Below are 6,000 nucleotides of genomic sequence, written 5' to 3'. Positions count from 1 at the left end.
TTATTATAGTATATATAGTGTATTATCTCTGGCTCGGCTAGTTCTGTCTGCCTCCTGTCAGTGTTATTATAGTATATATAGTGTATTATCTCTGGCTCGGTTAGTTCTGTCTGTCTCCTAGTTCAGTCAGTGGTTATTTCCAGGTTATCACTCTTTGAATTCCCACCAATTTTCTCGCTCTCACTCTGAGAACACTTTAAACCCGCCCTAATTATAGCCACGCCCCACACGCTGAGAATTCCAATCTCCAGCTTTATTTACCTTTACAAGGTAACACTGTAATACCGCCCACTCAGGGGATCGCCCCTCCCCTGCCCTAACCCCGCCTCCTTGCGGATAGCCTCGCCCTTTATAGGAGTTACCCTGTCACGGCCCCGCCCCTGTTAGAGGCTAGCCATCGCTCTCCGTAGACCCACCCTGTATGGGAGTTACTCTCTCAGCCCCGCCCCTTGTAGGAGGTTTGCCATCGCGATCCGTAGCCCCGCCCTGTTAAGGGGGTGTGTTCCGTTGCCGGTATCTCTCCCGGCCGGACGCCGTGGCTGCTCATTCTACGCTGGGCTGGAGGATACCGACATTGACGGTAAATGGAGGGCTAGCCGCGGGGCAGGCTGGGAGGGAGCCGGGACTGGCTGAGTTGATCTTGGCCGTTACCTTGGTAACCAATGCTGGGAGGGCGGAGTTTCATTCAGCATGGAGAAAGAAAGTGGGGCCCCAGGCTGAGCGAGAGTAAGGAGACAGGGGGCCCCCAATGTTAGCAGAAATAGAGGGACCCCAGGATGAGAGAGAGGAGACTGGGGGGCCCCACAGGATGAGAGAGGAGACTGGGGGGCCCCCCACAGGCTGAGAGAGAGAGGAGACTGGGGGGCCCCCCACAGGCTGAGAGAGAGAGGAGACTGGGGGGCCCCCCACAGGCTGAGAGAGAGAGGAGACTGGGGGGCCCCCCACAGGCTGAGAGAGAGAGGAGACTGGGGGGCCCCCCACAGGCTGAGAGAGAGAGGAGACTGGGGGGCCCCCCACAGGCTGAGAGAGAGAGGAGACTGGGGGGCCCCCCACAGGCTGAGAGAGAGAGGAGACTGGGGGGCCCCCCACAGGCTGAGAGAGAGAGGAGACTGGGGGGCCCCCCACAGGCTGAGAGAGAGAGGAGACTGGGGGGCCCCCCACAGGCTGAGAGAGAGAGGAGACTGGGGGGCCCCCCACAGGCTGAGAGAGAGAGGAGACTGGGGGGCCCCCCACAGGCTGAGAGAGAGAGGAGACTGGGGGGCCCCACAGGCTGAGAGAGAGAGGAGACTGGGGGGCCCCCCACAGGCTGAGAGAGAGAGGAGACTGGGGGGGGGCCCCCCACAGGCTGAGAGAGAGAGGAGACTGGGGGGGGGGCCCCCCACAGGCTGAGAGAGAGAGGAGACTGGGGGGGGGGGCCCCACAGGCTGAGAGAGAGAGGAGACTGGGGGGGGGGGGCCCACAGGCTGAGAGAGAGAGGAGACTGGGGGGCCCCCCACAGGCTGAGAGAGAGAGGAGACTGGGGGGCCCCCCACAGGCTGAGAGAGAGAGGAGACTGGGGGGGGGCCCACAGGCTGAGAGAGAGAGGAGACTGGGGGGGGGCCCACAGGCTGAGAGAGAGAGGAGACTGGGGGGCCCCCCACAGGCTGAGAGAGAGAGGAGACTGGGGGGCCCCCCACAGGCTGAGAGAGAGAGGAGACTGGGGGGGGGGGCCCACAGGCTGAGAGAGAGAGGAGACTGGGGGGGGGGGCACAGGCTGAGAGAGAGAGGAGACTAGGGGGCCCCCCACAGGCTGAGAGAGAGAGGAGACTGGGGGGCCCCCCACAGGCTGAGAGAGAGAGGAGACTGGGGGGCCCCCCACAGGCTGAGAGAGAGAGGAGACTGGGGGGCCCCCCACAGGCTGAGAGAGAGAGGAGACTGGGGGGCCCCCCACAGGCTGAGAGAGAGAGGAGACTGGGGGGCCCCCCACAGGCTGAGAGAGAGAGGAGACTGGGGGGCCCCCCACAGGCTGAGAGAGAGAGACTGGGGGGCCCCCCACAGGCTGAGAGAGAGAGGAGACTGGGGGGCCCCCCACAGGCTGAGAGAGAGAGGAGACTGGGGGGGGGGCCCCACAGGCTGAGAGAGAGAGGAGACTGGGGGGGGGCCCACAGGCTGAGAGAGAGAGGAGACTGGGGGGCCCCCCACAGGCTGAGAGAGAGAGGAGACTGGGGGGCCCCCCACAGGCTGAGAGAGAGAGGAGACTGGGGGGGGGCCCACAGGCTGAGAGAGAGAGGAGACTGGGGGGGGGGGCCCACAGGCTGAGAGAGAGAGGAGACTGGGGGGGCCCCCCACAGGCTGAGAGAGAGAGGAGACTGGGGGCCCCCACAGGCTGAGAGAGAGAGGAGACTGGGGGGGGGCCCACAGGCTGAGAGAGAGAGGAGACTGGGGGGGGCCCACAGGCTGAGAGAGAGAGGAGACTGGGGGGGGGGGGGGGCACAGGCTGAGAGAGAGGAGACTGGGGGGGGCACAGGCTGAGAGAGAGGAGACTGGGGGGGGCACAGGCTGAGAGAGAGAGACTGGGGGGGGCACATGCTGAGAGAGAGGAGACTGGGGAGGGGGCACATGCTGAGATAGAGGAGACTGGGGGGGCACATGCTGAGAGAGAGGAGACTGGGGGGGCACATGCTGAGAGAGAGGAGACTGGGGGGGCACATGCTGAGAGAGAGGAGACTGGGGGGGCACATGCTGAGAGAGAGGAGACTGGGGGGGGGCACATGCTGAGAGAGAGGAGACTGGGGGGGGCACATGCTGAGAGAGAGGAGACTGGGGGTGCACATGTTGAGAGAGAGGAGACTGGGGGGGCACATGCTGAGAGAGAGGAGACTGGGGGGGCACATGCTGAGAGAGAGGAGACTGGGGGGGCACATGCTGAGAGAGAGGAGACTGGGGGGCACATGCTGAGAGAGAGGAGACTGGGGGGGCACATGCCGAGAGAGAGGAGACTGGGGGGGCACATGCTGAGAGAGAGGAGACTGGGGGGGGGGCACATGCTGAGAGAGAGGAGACTGGGGGGGGCACATGCTGAGAGAGAGGAGACGGGGGGCACATGCTGAGAGGAGACTGGGGGGGGGCACATGCTGAGAGGAGACTGGGGGGGCACATGCTGAGAGGAGACTGGGGGGGCACATGCTGAGAGGAGACTGGGGGGGGCACATGCTGAGAGGAGACTGGGGGGGCACATGCTGAGAGGAGACTGGGGGGGCACATGCTGAGAGGGGACTGGGGGGGGCACATGCTGAGAGGGGACTGGGGGGGGCACATGCTGAGAGGAAACTGGGGGGGGCACATGCTGAGAGGAAACTGGGGGGCACATGCTGAGAGGAAACTGGGGGGGGGGCACATGCTGAGAGGAAACTGGGGGGGGGCACATGCTGAGAGGAAACTGGGGGGGGCACATGCTGAGAGGAAACTGGGGGGGGCACATGCTGAGAGGAAACTGGGGGGGGGCACATGCTGAGAGGAGACTGGGGGGGGCACATGCTGAGAGAGAGGAGAGGGGGGGGCATACTGGGGGGGACACAGGCTGAGAGAGAGGAGACTGGGGGGGGGGGGGCGGCACAGGCTGAGAGAGGGGGGGCTCCCAGGTTTGCAGAGATTGGAGAGACTGAGGGGCCCCCTGTTTGGTGGGGAGGGGGGGTCCCCTCTGGTTGGAAGAGGGAGAGGAGACAGGGGTCCCCAGGCTGGCACAGACAAGAATGCTTGGATGGAGGAGTACAGATCGGTTACAGGCTAATTAGAGCATGGCTTTTAAATGGGGTGATATGGGACAGTTCATGAGCAAGATTTAAAAAGGTTTGATTTAAAAAAAAAAAAAAAGTTTGTGACTTGAATTCTGTTACTCGATTTTCTGTGATGAGCCTTTTTAATTAAGCAGGACCTGTAGCTGATATGTGACCCTGTCTCCATTATACATGGTTTCAGTTACTACTCTAGCCCTATCAGGTTTCCTGTCACTCTGCGTATTTTGATGGTTGTAAATATGGCCGCACTGCATTCAACTCCAAGTTATTTACTAAGCTCTTAATTTTAGCAAATTACATCACAAGATTTTTTAATAAACTTGTAAAATTATTTCCTTTACATTTAATATCAATAAATATCATATATAAAAATGTCATTCAGGGGTGTGGAATTTTTATTTTTTAAATCTGCTTGTCCACGGGACTAAGGTGGTAGCCCAATCTACTTGTTCTGACACAAAATAATATCAATTACAAAGATTGAGGCACTTGCCTAGAGCTGTGGACATTGACAGGGCTTTTTGCTAAACCAATTTTTCACAAATTAAATCTGAATGGGAAAAATGGAGTCAAAACAAGATGATCTGAATATTCTTTAACTTTGCTGTTAAAAACATGGCTATTTCTCCTTCAATTTTACCATTTGGATTTATTTAGCACAAATTCAAGAGTTGTTTTTGTAAATTACAAATTGTTATCGCTCCCTTTATTATAGTGTGCGCTGGCTGTGTGTACTGTGTATGTGTAGGCTGTGTGTGTTGTGCACTGGCTGTATTTTTAAGGTAGTGATATTCAGATTTTTGTTCTTTACAATTTGAGTATTTAATGCATATATAAACAATGCTTATAGTGTGTGTGTGTGTATATATATATATATATATATTAATATAATACAAATATTAACATATATGTATATATTCTATGCATAGTTCTCTCAAAATGTAAAATATACATTGTTGAATTTGCTTAACCCCTTAAGGACACATGACATGTGTGACATGTCATGATTCCCTTTTATTCCAGAAGTTTGGTCATTAAGGGGTTAATCAAACCTTGCTTTCACTGGTCTACACACACTGCAAGACACAATCACTGTCCAACACACTATTATGCTGACACTCTGACTGATTCACACACTGATGTACATACTGTACAACCTCATTCCATCTTTCAGGTTGTACAGTGTGTGAATCGGTCAGGCAGTGTGTCAGAATAACATGGTCTGCAGCTTGATCCTTTTATGGCAAATGGAATGAAAGTTGCTGATTAAGAATATCCTACAGTTGTGCTGTAGTCACTTTTTTCTTGGTTATTTTAGACTCCGTTTTGTAATTTGGATTTTATTCATTAACACTCTGAGTTTAGTGATCAGCCCTGCAAGTGCTGCTTTATTAGTTTTTTTGCAAACTTAAAGGAACACAAACCTGTATTCATGAAACGATATAAACTATTAGGTACCTGGCCCCGTCCTATCTCAGTAAAAAGGTGTTTAAATGCGGTTTTCCACCCCCCTCCCCCCATGCTGTGCAGGTCTTGCCGCAGCTGGCTCAGCCTGGCCCACCTCCTTGGCTGAGATAATCAAACTTGATGATCTCAGCCAATCCCATAGTAAAACACTGGTAGGCTCTAGTGCATGCGCCAATCAGCATCTCTTCATGTAGATGCGTTGAATCAACTCATCTCTATGGGGATCATTCAGAACCTCCATGCACACTGTGGAGTTACGGAACGCCAGTACTGCACACTGTGCAGCACTTACACAGGAAGCACCTCCAGTGGCCTTCTGAGTGACTGTACCTAGAGGTGTTAATACTGCGTTTTCTCTAAAAATCATCCTGCAAGGACACTGCACACACTATAGACACTGCATTAAGTTGTATACAATACATTAAGCTGCAGTGGTTCTTGTGACTACACTGTCCCTTTTAAGGTACTCTATAATGGAGTTTAGTTATTAAATTGGGAATTATGAAGCTCAAATGGCTGCGTTTGATAAAGTTGGAGTTGAAGAGTTTTCCCAGTTTATCGTTTTGGTTACAAGTTGGCAAATAACCCAGACCTTCCTGGAAGACTCTGACGTGGAGTCCATCAATTCATTCTATAGCTTCGTCAGCCTGGGTTTCATAAAAGCCTGAACATGTCAAACAAACCTAATTGCATTCTATGTAGAAGTACCGGTCAGGGTGTTGGATTGGATTTGATATTTTAGGATTTTGTTCCTCTA

General features: G+C 54.5%; 1 protein-coding gene across 1 annotated transcript in view; it reads left to right on the top strand.

Moving 5' to 3' along the window:
• The first annotated feature begins 500 nt into the window (after positions 1-500).
• Positions 501-6,000, top strand: part of STK33 (serine/threonine kinase 33) — a 51,405-nt gene continuing 45,905 nt past the window's right edge. The window contains exon 1 of the mRNA XM_063437653.1: positions 501-580. The gene's annotated coding sequence lies outside the window, so the exon portion shown is untranslated. The remainder of the gene's footprint in view (positions 581-6,000) is intronic.

This window comes from Pelobates fuscus, chromosome 12, assembly GCF_036172605.1.
Source record: "Pelobates fuscus isolate aPelFus1 chromosome 12, aPelFus1.pri, whole genome shotgun sequence".
NCBI classification, from domain to species: Eukaryota; Metazoa; Chordata; class Amphibia; order Anura; family Pelobatidae; genus Pelobates; species Pelobates fuscus.
Note: the sequence above shows the minus strand (reverse complement) of the source record. Positions and strands in the feature narration are given on the sequence as shown.